This window comes from Cervus canadensis, chromosome 13 (genome assembly GCF_019320065.1).
Source record: "Cervus canadensis isolate Bull #8, Minnesota chromosome 13, ASM1932006v1, whole genome shotgun sequence".
NCBI lineage: Eukaryota > Metazoa > Chordata > Mammalia > Artiodactyla > Cervidae > Cervus > Cervus canadensis.
Window position 1 is genome coordinate 65,422,245 of NC_057398.1, and position 14,503 is coordinate 65,436,747.

Genomic DNA, 14,503 nt, shown 5'->3' on the forward strand with positions numbered 1-14,503 from the left:
AAAAAAGTGCAGCTGTCAGTTATGATTAACACAACGGCGAGACGTGGGGTATGAGAACGGATATAGGTGGTTTTATAAGGACCATGCGGTTGTGTGGGACACGCATGTTGAGCAGAGACTACAGACACTTAGCCCCAAACTTCCTTTTGCAGCCTGCGCTGTCAGTGAGCCGTGCGTGGAAGGCTTTGCTTCCGGAATAGGAAGGCTGACTAACTCATGAAGCTCTGTATTACTCATTTCAGCAATCATTTGCTTTTCCCAATGCAACATACAAAACTTGTACAAGACACAGCAAAAGAACTTAGGTCACCCACATTAATTTAGGACATGTTGCTGTTGACTAGTTGTGGGGACTGTCTCTGTTAAAATTTATAACAAAGCCAAAAGATGCTGGGCTCAAACAAACAGCATCTCTGAGAATCTCAGATCAAAACTTATATGACAGTTTGGGGGGAAACAATTCAGCAACTTTTATTCAAATTAAACTACCCAAACTATTCTAGATGAAATTATATTTTGGATACCTATTATTTGCATAGATTTCCCTGGTGGCTCAGTGGTAAAGAATCTGCCTGCCAATGCAGGAGCCACAGGAGACCAAGGTTTGATCTCTGGGTCAGGAAGATCCCCTGGAGGAGGAAATGGTAGCCCACTCCAATATTCTTGCCTGGGAAATCACAGAGGAGCCTCGCAGGCTATAATCCATGGGATCGCAAAAAGAGTCAGACACGACTTAGCAACTAAGCAACAATGATAACAATTATTTGCATAGTACTACTCTTACAGATCCTGTAGAGAAGTATATAAAATATGCTTCTGCTCCTCAAGGAATTTGCAATCTGGTTAGGGGAGGAAGTTTCAGGCATGTGAAAAAAAGAAGTAGCAAAGCCAGGCACATGCAATACATTGCTAAATGACTGATGTTGATAATCAGAGATATGTGTACAGTTAAATAACCATAATCACGAGTCAGAGCAATCTATAAAGAAATCGCACTTGATGTAAGCTCTGAAAAAGAGAACCACTTGGATAAAACAGAAGAATAAGAGAAATAGGAATAAGAACAGGGGGGCAGAAGAGTGGAGCAAAAGGCAGAGGAGTGGGGAAGTGGGAAAGCTTTAGGGAAGTTAAGGAGACAAGGGTTGGACTTGGGGGCAGCAGAGGAACCCGGGAAAACAGTAGAAATGAGGGCTGAGAATCAGATGGAAGTCAGACTAGCAAGAATATGAATGCAAAGTCAAGGAGCTCAGACCTCCTTCCACAGGTAATGTTGAGCCACTGCACACTTTGCATCAGTGGAATGACAGGATAAAACTGGAGATTATGTAGGAGAAAGAGCAGGAGTCAGGGGTACGGCCAAATATGTGGGGAGAGATGTAAGAGCCCCAAGAGGCTAGTTATTTGGCATTTCTTCAAATTAATATATTCTTTAAATAGCCTGTTCAATATCTATTTAGTAAGGTATAAAGGAATATCCTATGAGCCTAGACTATATGCCATTTTGTATTAAAAATAGATGTATTATGGTCACTGACTATAACATTACTACTCTTTTGGAACTTCCTGGTTTTCAAGTTAAAAATTGTCTCCCACTTTTCAGACTTCAGGTGTTTCCTCTTTCCCCCTGTGATTCCTTGTCACATTCAAATTCTGGGCTTGGGTTTAAGATCATGAGGCCCACCACTTGCCCCAGTAAATAGTGCTATATGGTGCATTAAACATTTTCAGAATTTCAGGGCACTGAACCACCTACCCTGAGGGACTCTCAGCTTGCTGGTTTCAGACTTGATGTAGCCTTTTTCACACTGTACAACTTCCTACGTATGTGTCATCAAAATAAACCCAGGTAGGTCAGTATCAGTGAGGACGAGTCTGTTCAATTTTTATTCTTGGGTGGGCATTGCGTGTCCTGGCAGAGTAAGACCAAAATTCACCTTGCCAATTATGAAACAGACATAACTGGAGAACCGAGTGACAATGCCCTTCATTTTGATGTAACGTGGTGGTGGTTTAGTAGCTAATTCGTGTCTGGCTCTTGCGACCCCATGGACTGTAGCCTGCCAGGCTCCTCTCTCCATGGGATTCTCCAGGTAAGAATACTGGAGTGGGTTACCATGTTCTTCTCCAGGAGATCTTCCTGACCCAGGAATTGAATCTGGGTCTCCTGCATTGCAGGCAGATTCTTTACTGACTAAGCCACCAAGGAAGTCCACTGAGCTACAAGGAATGGAGCGTATAGATATTATAACATCACTCAGACAGGGCTTACCAGATGGCTCAGTGGTAAAGAATCTGCCTGCCAGTGCAGGAGCTGCAGGGGACATGGGTTCCATCCCTAGGTCAGGAAGATCCCCTCGAGGAGGAAATGGCAACCCTCTCCAGGGTTCTTGCCTGGGAAATGCCATGGACAGAGGAGACGGGCAGGCTACAAAGCATGGGGTCACAGAGAGTCATGCGTGACTAAGCGACTGAGAACCAGCATACAGATATTATAACATCACTCAGACAGGTTGCCCAGATAGCTTCCTGGCCAGTGCACCTCATTCCCTGCACATGACTAGGACCAATCAAGCCTTCCCGCTTAACCACCCAGTTTGACAAAGGCAGTTGATAACTCTAGGATGGCTGCCACCGACGTAGTCAGAAACCAGGTGAGGCCACGCACTAAGGTGCAGATGTGCATGATCACAGGTCCTAGGTCACCCAAGGGTAAGGCTAAATTTGACTATGTTTCATGTTCTCTGATCTGGTCCTGAACTTGTCACATTGGCCCTGGGGTTACCTCTTCAGTTCTTACTCATATCTGCTAAGAAAGCAGTAGGCAGCAGAATAGTCTTTCTTGGATTCAGTATTAAATCACATGACTTTATCTATCATATAACCTCACTGGACTGTAAAATGCTTTAACATTGAACCATCTGAAGGAAATGAAATCCATAAGTGATAAGGCGCCATACTTTTTTAGTATTGATTTGCAATCTTTTTAAATGTAGATGACTTTAGTAGATCAAAGACCCTACTCACTTCCTCATGCCCATGCCAAATAAAATATTCCACCCCAGAAACAAAATTTATGGCACAAAACTCTACACAGAAAGATTAATACAGACTTTAATAACATTGCATTTTATTAACTATTTCAATCATTATGTGAGGCCAAAAATATACAAAAATTATCATAATTAGAAACTATAGATCTCTAAGAGACCTTTATAAATAACAGACAAAATTACTCTGTTTCAAAATTGATTCTACTGTATGAGTAGTATATTGTGATAAACAAGTCAACAGTTAACCATTTTGTCTCAGTGAGGTTGTATCAGTTGTGGAGAACAAACTGGTGGTTCTGTTCACACACACACACCAAAGATGACTATAAGAAAACCCACACCATTACTGAAAGTGTAGACCTAGCAGAGAGAAATATGAATTCTCTCTGAACATGCCCTGTCATCCTGCAATATGTTTCAATCCACACCTTGAATTCTGTCCACATAATCCTGAGGATATAAGAGAAGGGAAGCCATTTCTCCCTAAAAAGAACTTTCCTCAACAGGGCCTATGTGAGGATCAACAGAAGACCACAAGCGAAGCTCAGCAGCAGCAGAACCAAAATAGAGTCTTAAAAAAAACAAGAAAAATATACCCATTATGAACTATTTCCAAGACATAGTTCTGAAAATGTGGAGTCTGTGACTTCCTAACCATGAGAACCTCTCCTTAATTCTAGAGACACAGACAAAGCTGTGATGGCAGGTTGATCACCCCGTGTATACAGGGTCCTACAGGAGAACACAGACTAGACCTGGGGTGAGAAGGTGGGCAGACACTGCCCCTTGACTACCCAGGGCCTCTTGAAACAGACAATTGTCTGGATCTCAGTTTTTCCATCTGCACATCAAGGGTAACTTGTGGATGAGTATTTATAAAAAATGACAACTGAAGTAGATGTTACAACAGAATAAGGTCTGTGTGGGGGAAGGGTGTGTACAAAGAGCTTGAAGAAGTTAGGGAGCGTCTCTGAGGAAGTGACACTTAAGTCACCATTTGAAAGACAGGAAAGAATGAATCAAGCCAGTGGAGGTGGCAGGAGGGAGATCATTGACTGTGAAAGGGTGACTTTGCATGAAGGAACATTTTGAACTTTGCCACCAAAGGGGCAACACTCGGTGGCACACCAACCAACAGAACCAGTGCTTATTACAGAAAACAACGTCAAATCACTCCTCTCGATTTTCTTCATTTTTTCCACCACTTATTCCCTGTGCATCAATACTCAGTCCATATATGTTATTTGAACTCTACTGACTCAAGTATTTTTCAAAGTACAATCATGATCCCCAGAGATAACTGGCCTAGAAAAAGTATGTTCTGGGCCTCCACCCTAGAATGACTAAGTCATCAAAGTATCTAAAGGAGGGATCTGGAATCCCTCTGTAACAACCACGTTAGGCAACTTCAGTGGATGGAGCACTAAATGAGGGGTTGCGCACAATATCAAAGCAGACACATGCGTTCCCTGACCCCAAGGACCCCACAATAGTCTAGGTGATAAGACACATGTACCTGAAAATGTAAGTAACACACCTTGTAAGGACACAGGTATAACCCATAAATTGCTGGGGAAGAAGTACCGGGGTCAGAGGTCAGGGAAATACCAGTTTCTCAGTTGCAGGAACTAGACGCCTGTCCATATCACACCCTGTGGAGTAGAAGTGAGGCTGGTAGCCTGTGAGTTATATGGGCTTCTTGAAGGAACATCAGTCAGGACACTTAGTGCAGACCAGGCCACATTACAGATGGAATCAGTGTCAGGGGGACATCTGTGCAGTAGAGCCCTGCCTAACATCTTCAGCAACAGAAAACCTGGGAGATGTAGAAGCAGAGCAAATGCAAATGAACAGAGCACATGGGTTCTGGGACTAGACTCCAAACCCCATTAGAAAAACCATTCCAGGGAAAGTGATCTGAGTCACTAGAAACTCCACCCATCTCTTCAGGTCTTGTTCTTCTTCACTTATAAAATCAGAACTGCCAAGCCTGGAGGTAGTTCTAGCCTTGGAAAGAAGCAATGCTACGTCCTGCACCAGAAAGGTTTTGACTTAGGCTCAAACTACATCCATACGTAACTACAGTTGCCCATCCCTTTCCAGAACTGATCCCTAGATTGAGACACTCTACTGAAAAGATTGTTAACCTGGGTGCTGCATCTTTCTTTCTTGTGTTAAACTCCAAGGTCAGTGTGGACTTGGTTGGGCTGGACATTCTGATCACCTAGACCAAAAATGGCCTTCACTCTTTCCTACATTAATTAATCTCACTGGACTTGACTTCAGGCTTTCAAATAATATCATCTTCTGATGTCATACCATCAGGACAAGCAGTCCTGGCAAAAGAGATGTTTCCAAGCCCGTGCAGAAATGACGGGGGAGCAACCTGTCCCACAGCTTCCCCTTTTCTGCATATCTCTCCTCTCCGTCCTCCAAGAATCTTGATGACCCAGGATTCTGAGGCACTTTCCTAGGGCATGTCTCCACATATCCCTATAATGGTGGTCGGTTAAGCAAGCTTCTGGATATGTGTACCACTAGCAACTCCCATTACTAGCAGCACATGGCCAATCCTGAAGAGTGTGGATGGATAACTGAATACAGAGAGACTTGACATTCCACCCTGGAAAGGTTTGCAACAATGGGTTTATTAGTCCCCAGAGGTGTATTGCATGTAGTCATAAAAGACATCACTTCTGTGATTTATGCCTCTGCTTACCCCTCTCCAAAAGTCAGGAATGTCAAGATTCTCCATCCTAATCTGTTAAGGCCTCACAGATAACCTACCTTTGTGGCTTTTTCAAAAGACCATGACCTGCTTCTGTCACTGACTCTCAACAGTGTGTTCAGAACCATGCATATAGGACTACGCTGACTGGCTGTATCTGGTCTATCCAGCACCTAGATGGTCGACATGTTAGATGTGGGCTTTGGATTCTGAAAGTCAGGGCTCTGTCGTGTACTTCTATGTGCCTTTAATACAATAACTTAAACATGCTTGGTATTAGAATCTTTTTTCTATATAATATCATTAGTAATATCTATGTAATAGTTTGGTTGGGAAAACTAAGTGAGGAAATTAATAAAGAGGGTCTTACAGTACTATGTACATGTTACATGTTCAAAGTGTCAGCTGAGTTGATTAAATCGGAATGACCAGTGTGCTGGTGCCCACAGAGGTGTGGCTGCTTTTTTTTTTTTTTTCTTTTATCATATACTGAAAAGAGTTTTCATTTCTCAAAAATTCTAGTCCAGAAAAATGCGAGCAGTTTTGTTCTGCCTTCATTGCCCTAAAAGTTCCCAGATAGAAAGATAACATGAGCTATAAACCCCCAAATCCACAAAGTTCTATCAGCTGCCAACTAAAATAGAGAATTTTCCCGATTCTTCCTCTTTTGGTGTGCCAGGCAGCTAATGAGAAGGTGCTGGTAAAAACAGTGGTTTCCCCTAAAACAAACTCATTGACCTTTTGCCCTTTCTAAGGTGTTTCCCTCTTCAGCATCTGAAGAACTGTAATGTTGCATTTTTCCCACTGAATAACCAGTGACCACAAAAGCAAGCTATTGACCGACACACTGGGGAAGAAGCTGAGCGTAAGTGAACCTTCCCTGGGAACTACTATTTACATCACCAACTTACCTGGGACACTTCGGATACGCTTAGAGACAAACCTACCCCTACTGGGGAAACTGGTGCTTCTCAAACATTAAGATACCAAGTATAAGTGTGTAATCGGATTAACACTGGCAAGTAATCATAATAGAAAATTTGAAATAGAACACTATTTGGACATTAGTAGGGAAAGATGAATTGAATTTGGTTTTCAAACATGACCTTACAATTTCTAACACAGAGACCCCAGAGGGTGGGCAGTAAAATATGTTTGAATATGTGACTGTAGATAAATAGTCTAAACTCTCAGCACCAGCATGAGAGCAAGAAGCCGCCACATTTAGTTTAAAAAGCAAAAAATGAAAGTCTTTCTCTGAAGAATTAATCATTGCCGCTTAGGTGACCATAGGATTTTGACTACTGAGTAAGACAGGAAAATATTAGCAAACAATGGACTATTGGGATGAAAAAAGAAAAGGATCTTTTAGAAACTGAAACATATCCTTTACCGTACCTTATTAATGATTAATAGCATCTTGAATTATTGAATAAATATCTTCTAAGCACCTTCATATTTAAAATTCCAGGGGTTAATTATCATTCCTCTTTTACTTGTTCTATCAGCTGCATTTAACACAAACAGACCCTATATTTTAAAAATATCGTCTTGCTTCACTTTGTTCAAAGAGGTATCCGCGTTTGGTGAGTTATGTTCACAAAGCCCACTCCTGTTGCCTGCTTCTTGGCCGGACCACCCTCTGCTCCTTCCTCTCAACTTCTCGACACTGCGGTTCTTTGCTCGTTGCACAGACGTTCTCACTGCGCCCCATCTGCACGCTGGGGTCCTCCAACTTTCTATCTCCAGGCTCACCCCTCTCCTAAAAGCCAGACCCCTGTGTCCAGCTGTGTTCAACATCTCCTAAGGGGCTTTGCGAATATAACTAACCACAGTGATCTCTTGCTCCCTACGCCCCCATCCCACCCCAGCCCTCTTCCCGAGTCTCCCCCACGTCACCTGGTGCTGTCACTGCTCACTGCTGAGCCCCCAAGCCTGAAGGCTTCCTCGACTCCTCTTTCTCTCCTACTCTACATCAGGTCCTTCGAGTGGATCCTGGCCACTCTTTGTCCAGATTTTATTATAAATGTGGATGCTTCCTATGACCTCCCCATCGTCTAGTCCTAGACCAAGCACACCGAGTGATTTCCTACATCACTGAGAATAAAACCCAAACTCTGGGTTGGTCTATAAGGTCCCCATTATCTACTAACAGTGACAGTTTAACCCGGCCATCGCTCCCGTCACCGCCCATGACTTCATCATCTCCCACCACAGAGCCCAGACCTCCTGTTGCTTTCTGTCCAGCTGCCCTTCCCTGAGGCAGCCCCATGACTTGTAACGACTTCTTTAAGGTCTGTTCAACCACAACATCCCTCTGAAGACTCTCTGTGACACCTGTTCCTTACTCTCCACCATCATCCTCTACTTCCCTTTCTCTCCTGGCTCATAAATCCCTTCCAGGCCTGGCATCATTTATCAGCTATTCACTTACTGTCCACCCCATCACTACCTTAGAAGATAAGCCCCAGAGGCGCAGGGCTGTATCTCTTTTGTTCTCTGCTCTACTTCCACTGTCTAGAACAATTCCCCAAACATCATGAGAACTAATACATTGTTTTTAAATAAAATTAAATATTAATTGAGCATATGTAAGTTATTTATTTAGTAAGCTACAAGAGGCTCATGTTATAGGTATGGGCAATGAATTCCCTTGGCTTTAGTTGAATCCCTGTGGGGTGGCTGGTGATAACATACACGGTTCTGCCATCCATTTCTTTTTTTTTTTTTCTGCCATCCATTTCTATCTGTATGTGCAAGATGTCATTTATACGCACATGCAAGTCTTACTTGCATCAACAGCAACCAAACCTGGACACTACCTAGTTCCTTGTGAACTAGAAAAATAATAAAATATTATCAATAAATCTGAAGGCATGTAGAGTCAAGAAGCTTAAGACACCACACATATACAAAGAAACCACACACAGAAAAAGCAAATGATTAGTAGTCACACATGTGGTAATCAAACTGTGATCACAAAACCAGGGGAGGAGAAGATCAAGGCCAAATCATTTGATTCACCTCCATCACTATCAACCTACACAGTTTCCACAGAAAACCTTCTGGGCTATTTATTATTGGCTGTCCTCTAGAGTTTTTAGAACAGAGTATGAAGTCTACCCACAGAAACGTTCTTTGAATAGGTCCAAGAAGAAACATTTTGGGGGACTCATTGAATAATGATATAATGAACCCAGGCTTTCACACACAACTAATGGAGTACGGGTCTCCTAATGTACTTATTCATGAATATCAAGTTAAACCTTCTTGGAGATTCCAGGAACTAAAAGACTTTCACCATTAGTCATTTTGACAAGGGCTCTATGCCATTTATTTCTGGCCAAGGATCAGGAGAGTCACGAGGGAAACCATATGCTCAGCTTTCATGACAAAATCCTGGGGATTTCTCAAGGACAGTCCCCTTCTCTTGAGCAGCCTCAAATGCATCCAAAAACCAGGCATGTGCAGAGATATGCATACACACACACACACACACACACAACACACACACACACACGTTACCTCGGATATATCATAAGAGATTACAGGAGAGATATGGAGCATTCATATGTTCCTTTTAGCTTTTTTTTCTTTTTTTTTAAACTATTTTATCATTTTCATGTTTTGGAAAGGATAATTAGACTAATATATCTGAGAATTAGGGTGTTTGCACATTTGGGGAAGATTCAATCATGGAAAGGCAGGTTGTTAAGTAACATCAAGCATTTCTATCTCTTGTCTAATCTTTCATTCATAGTCCACATGCTGAGTGAGTGCAGAGTCAGAATGGCCTCCTCTTCAGCATGGGTCTCAGGAGTGGCCAGTATCAAAGAGCAGCAGCCCACTCTTGAGATGAAAATAACTATTATGAAATAAGTATTGAAGATGACGCTTGATATGGTTGCAGAACACGCCTTCTCATCCCAAGGAGAAACTAGGAAATGACAAGAACGGAGTTAGATAGGAAAGTAATAGGTAAATGCTAGACAGGACTGAATACATGTTTTACATATTCTAATATAGTATCTCATAGCAACAAAAAAAAACTAAAAATAATTTTATCTCACTTTGTTCTGATCTGGTGACTCTAAGTGGCCCAAAATAAGATTTGTAACTTTTTCCTTTACTGATCAAATATTGTATATGTATACAATCAAATATATATATATATATATGTGTGTGTGTATATATGTATAGAATCAAATAAGCACAAAATATATTCATTTACTTATTAAACAAATATGTACAGAGCACTTACTCTGTGACAAACACTGCTCAGACACCAGGGAAATAACAGTGGACAAAAAGACAAAAATACCTGCTCTTGTGGGAATTATATTATAGTGTAAGGAGACAGATGATAAAAAAAGTAACAAGTAAATATGTAGAATGTTAGATGGTTGTAACTGCTATGGATGAGAATCAATCAGGGAGGAAGGATAAAGTGTTCTGATTTGCTGTGATGTAAAAGTGGTAGTCAAGGAAGACTTTACTGAGAAGTGAAGACTAAAGTGAAATCTGAAAGAATTAATGGAGCAAGTCATCCAGATATAGAGGAATATCCTTATCAGTGGGAGTGACAACTGGTGCAAAGGGAAGGTGCCTGGCATGGTCAAGCAAGGTGTGTGGGTGGAGAGAAGCACCCAAAAGGAGATGGAGTTAGATTAGAGAAGATCAGACTCCTGAGAGTCTGGTAGTGACTTTGATTTTTGTTCTGAGCAAAATGGAAAGTCAACAGAGGATTCTGAGCAGAGGAGTGAATAATCAACTTTTTTTAAAACGGATCACTCTGGTTGCTATTTTAAGAACAGACTAAAGGTGAGAGATGGAATGGAAGATAAAAAGGAAGACTAGACAAGAGGTTACTACTATGATCTTAGCAAAGGATAATGATGTCTCATACCAGGGTAGTGGCAGTGATAAGAAGGAAACAGATTCTGAATATTTTGAAGACAAAGCCAACAGGATGTACCACAGACAAGATGTGAGAGGTATTGAGGTTGACTCTAAAGACTATGGCCTGAGCACCTAGAAAAATGAAGTTTCTACAATACATATCCATGCATGAGGATCAGAAATAAAATTGGCAAGAGCAAGTTAAGCATGATGGGAAATACAGACATCCTAATTTTGAGAGAACAAGTAAGCATTCAAGGTGAGATACTTCAATTTCAAGTTTAAAGGAGAGATCCAGAGAGTTATATAAATTCAGGGGCTTTTCAGCATATGGATAGTATTAAAATCACAAGAATGAATGAGATTTCACAGGAAGTACAGTGAGAATGGAAGAGAGGTTTGAGGACTGAGCCTTGGGTCACTTCACAACTGAGAAGTCAGGCAATGAAGAGGAATAACAATGGAAAATAAAAAGAAATGGCCAGTGAAGTAAAAGGAAAATCCGGCTTATCCGGGAAGGCAAGTGAAAAATATGTCAAGAAGTAATCAGCTGTGTCTGGTTTACTCATACTTTGGGTAAGAGGTGATCTGGGCACAGATCTTTAACGACACCAGATCTTAGTGATGTAGATAAGAGCAGTCTCTGTGAAATACTGAAAGTACAAGCTTGATGCAGGATGAAATGGGGAGCTTAAGATAGTGAGCACAGTTGCCTCTTCCATGGAGATTTACCACTTAAAAAAGAGGGAGAATGGGGCAGTAGTTGATCAAGAAATCTTATGTTTTTCTTAAATAGGAAAGGGACAGTGAGGACTTGATCCCATCTACGTGCTGATGGAAAAGATTATGCTAGCCAGGGGGAAATTCCAAAGAGAGGAGAATGGCTGGAGCATATCTTGTCTGGAAGGGGAGGAGCCAACCCTGAACTCCTCCTGGGTGATAGGAGAGAAAACAGGATTGTGGGCACAGAGGCCAGAAGTCAGGTAGAAATTCTCCTCTAATCACCTCTGTCTTCTCCATAAAAAGAGAAACAAAATCACCAGATAGCAAAGGTTCAAAGAACAAAGCTAACAACACAATTCCAGTGGGAAAACAGAAACACTGTCCTGAGAGATGGGCTGGGACTCACTGGTACCCTGCCATCTCTTCAGAGACAAACACCTTCACAAGGGTTCAGGACAGGACAAGACGTGCTGGTACACACCGCGTCCTGGCCCAGCACACGCCGTGCAGGGCGAGAAGAGCCACGCGCCCAGAGAAGTGCTTAAAGGAAGTGAAACAGCACAGTCAAGTCAGATCTGCCTGTTACTTCCGCCTCTACTTCTGTCCAGACTCGGCCATCACCACTGATCGGTTTCAGTTTTACAAGCCAAGAAGTACTTTATGTACTTTAACTTGGTTGTTTTCTGGCGGGGGAGGAGACGATGTGGGGAACATAGAGGTATGTATTTTGTTTGCTTGTCTTAAATTGGGAGAAATCCCAATTTACTAGGTTTTCATAGTTCTGTTGCAAAGTCATCAATGCCCCTTTCCACAAAATAGCTTCTATTTCAAAATTGGCCTAAAGTTGACTACTTTTATATAGGCTGGAATTCTCTCATATTTCAGTGTAATTTAAGTCTCCATACATTATTTTTTTGAATTAGAGTGAAACAAGTAGTGTGTGAAAACAACACGAAGGCTTGCTCTGAATGAAATGAGTCAAGATTCAGTGAAAACTATATATAGCTTTTCATTCCATGTTAAATATAGTTAACTACAGGGGTTGTATCTGGGACTCTGTTCTCGGTTGCCAATGCTTATTCATACCCTCAACAACCACTTTGTAAGTACCTACTATGTACCAGGCACACAGTATACAGCAGTTAAAAAAAAATACAACAGATCAAGATCCTTGCCTTCATGAATCATATTATATTCAAACGGGAGATATATAGATAATGGACTATTAATAAATAAGAAGACATTATTATGTAAGAAGGTCATAAGGACAATGAAAAAAAAAATACAGCCGAGCCAATAGATCAGGTAACCAGTTCGCAACATAAGTGGTGCAGTCAAAGCAAGTCTTGCTGAAAGTTAACATCAGGACACATTTGAAGGAGATGAGCTGTGAGTCAGGCCAGCTCCCTGGGGAAAAGAGAGGCCTACAGAGGTAACAGCAAGTACAAAGACCTGGAGGGAAGGGGTTGCGGGAGTGTTTACAGAAGTATGAAGGGTCAGCGTGAGGTTGGTGGGTGACGAGAGGAACAGTAGAGACGGAACTGGCTTCGTAAATTGTGGGGCTCAGCGTAACCTGAAAATGTGGGGTCCCTTGCTCAAAATTATTAAAAATGTCAAGGTAGCTCTGGCAGATCCTTTAACCATTGGCCAGGACCTAGAAGCCAGCCTTGGCAGGAGATGAGGTCAGATCAAACAGATACGAAAGTGAGGGGACACATTTGAAGGGCTTTCTAGGCCCCTTGTTAGAACTTTTGACTTATTCTCTGAGCAAAATGACACATCATTGGAGAGTTTTAACCAATCTAACTTGCAGCATCTTTGCTGAAATAAGTCTAAGGGGCCCAAAGAAGAAATGAGAGACTAGCAAGAGACTGTTGCAATAATCCAGGTAAGAGATGATAGCGGCTTGGTACGAAGATAGTATTGGCAGAGGTAGTGAGAAGTTTCAGACTCTGCATACATCTTGAAGATGAAACTCACAGATTAGAGATGGGTTTTGTGTAGGGAGGAAGAAAAATTTCAAGAAGAATGAAGAATGACCCCCAAGGTTTTTGGCCTGAGGAACAGAAAAATGGGAGGTGCCCTGAGCTTAGAGAAGGAAGTCTAGACAGACGTGGAGGTGGTGGAGGGGAATGATGAGAAGTTTGGTTCACACCCAGACGTCTGAGATGCCTCTTAGACATTTGGGCAGTGAAGACAGGGAGTTGGCAGTAGGATTCATGAGGGTGGTGTCCAGGAGGGTAGTTGGGCTGGAGATACAAATGTGAAAATAATCAGAAAAGCTATAATTCTGTAGTGCATCTAAACGTAAAGTTCTCAAGGGATCTAGGTTCTCAAAAGTTCTAGACTAATCAAAATTCTTCCTGTGTCACATGGATTTTGACTAATGACATCTGTATTGTAATATTTACTTTTTACTTCATTTCCCTTTGATTAAAGCCTTTTTTTTTCCCTTTCATTTGACAGCTGAAACTGAATACCAAGGAATTTAAAATGTGACTAAGAAGAAATTGTGGGAAATTGTTTCTAAATATCACAATCAGTTTTCTGTACCAGCAGCAGACCTTCATTTTGGAACAGATTGTTTATTTTCTAATCTCCAGAATGATCGTTCTGTTACATAAATGTAAAGAAATATTCATCTATTACATCTGTGCTGCCATCTTAAGCTAAATGTAGATAATAAATTTTTTGGAATGTGTGTGTGTTAGTCATTCAGTTGCGTCCAGTTCTTTGCAACCCCATGGACTGTAGCCTGCCTGGCTCCTCTGTCCATGGAATTCTCCAGGCAAGAATACTGGAGTAGGTTGCCATTCCCTTCTCCAAGGGATCTTCCTGACCCAGAGATTGAACCTGGGTCTCCTGCAACGCAGGCAGTTTCTTTACCATTTGAGCTATCCAGGAAGCCTGATAATTTTTTGGAATAAATAAAATAAATATTCGGGAAACTTAACCAGTAGATTGAGCAGAGGTTGTTATGTTATTTATGTCTGTCACGGGAAAAAAGAACTGTCCAGCGATGGGAAAGACCGGTAGTGGACCATGTCTGGACTTTTGCTTGTAGCTGGTAAGGGTTTTTCTGCTAGTTTTAGGAGTTGCTTGT

The 14,503-nt window shown here is 41.7% G+C and overlaps 1 long non-coding RNA gene across 1 annotated transcript; it reads left to right on the plus strand.

Annotated features, from left to right (window-relative positions):
* The first annotated feature begins 12,739 nt into the window (after positions 1 to 12,739).
* On the plus strand, positions 12,740 to 14,101 carry LOC122452186. The gene is made up of 3 exons (XR_006272618.1): positions 12,740 to 12,832; positions 13,214 to 13,288; positions 13,867 to 14,101. It is a non-coding gene; the product is annotated as an uncharacterized LOC122452186 (long non-coding RNA).
* Positions 14,102 to 14,503: the final 402 nt, after the last annotated feature.